The sequence below is a fragment of the Sinocyclocheilus rhinocerous genome, unplaced genomic scaffold, assembly GCF_001515625.1.
Source record: "Sinocyclocheilus rhinocerous isolate Xijiao unplaced genomic scaffold, SAMN03320098_v1.1 scaffold1069, whole genome shotgun sequence".
In the NCBI taxonomy this organism is placed as follows: Eukaryota; Metazoa; Chordata; class Actinopteri; order Cypriniformes; family Cyprinidae; genus Sinocyclocheilus; species Sinocyclocheilus rhinocerous.
Window position 1 is genome coordinate 723,163 of NW_015635541.1, and position 1,207 is coordinate 724,369.

A 1,207-nucleotide genomic window follows, 5' to 3' on the forward strand; every position below is an offset into this window, starting at 1 on the left:
TGAAGATGTCCCAACAAAGGCTTTTGTACAAAGTAATAAATACATTTCAGTAAGTGTGTTCAATACTTTTCCCCTGGGTCATTCCATTTTATTAGACAGAACTTAATTTCTGAACTTATTTGTTTTGTTTTCTTTCTATGTATGGATTACTTGGATTGTTACCGACATCTGGTGAAAATTTCATGTCAACAGCACCTTTAGAAATATATTTACTGAGAAAAATGGTGACGTGTCCAATGCTTATTTTACCCGCTGTATATGTATGTGTACTGTGTATATTTATTATGCATATATAAATACACACAAATACAGTGCAGTATATATTTTGGAAAAATGTACATGCATATATATTTATATTCTTGTATTTTATATTATATATAAATAAATTTAATATATAAACAACATATTTTTCTTAACTATACATGCATATGTTTGTATTTATATATACATAATAAATATACACAGTATATTTATATGTATTAGAGTAAAGAGTAAAATAGGCATTCGCCTAGCTACTTATATGCTTAATTAATGAGCTCTCAGCAGTTCAGTCTTGTGCAGTAGTGCAGCAGCTTGCATAGGCATTCAGTCATCAAGATTTTTCTCAGCAGCAGCATGCACAGCATTTCTATGTTGCAAATTTTAATTTGGACACAATTAATACAAAAGCAGACAACTGCATTTAAATAAAGTCACTGTAGTGTCTTTCTCAAGACCGTCTTGGAACGAGCCATGCATTTAGCAATGATGTGTTCATACAATGCAAACATTATTGTTCTTAATATGCAATATAAATATTTTAAATGCTCAAAATAAATGAGCAGCTGCTTTTGAGGCAGAATTAATCCTGGGCATATGACACCACAACTACAGGGTGTACAGTGATTTATTCTTTTGCCAAATATTTTGTTAGCTTATTAATAAGTTAAAGGTAAGTATTTACACTGCAGTAACGTTAATGAACGTTAATGAAAAAAAAAAAAATTTACAACTCTTGAATGCTTCCTCTGATGCAGGACTGAGATACGTCACTTCCTGTTTGTTACTGCCGTGTGTTTTGAGTTTGAGCTCCGTCAAGTTAATTCTTTATCGTCTATTTTTTATCTTAAAATCAATTTTATACACCATCATTTTCGTTTCTATAACGTGTTGTAGGATATCAGACCGAATCAGACAATCTAAGATTTGGTCAAACATGGCTGAAACC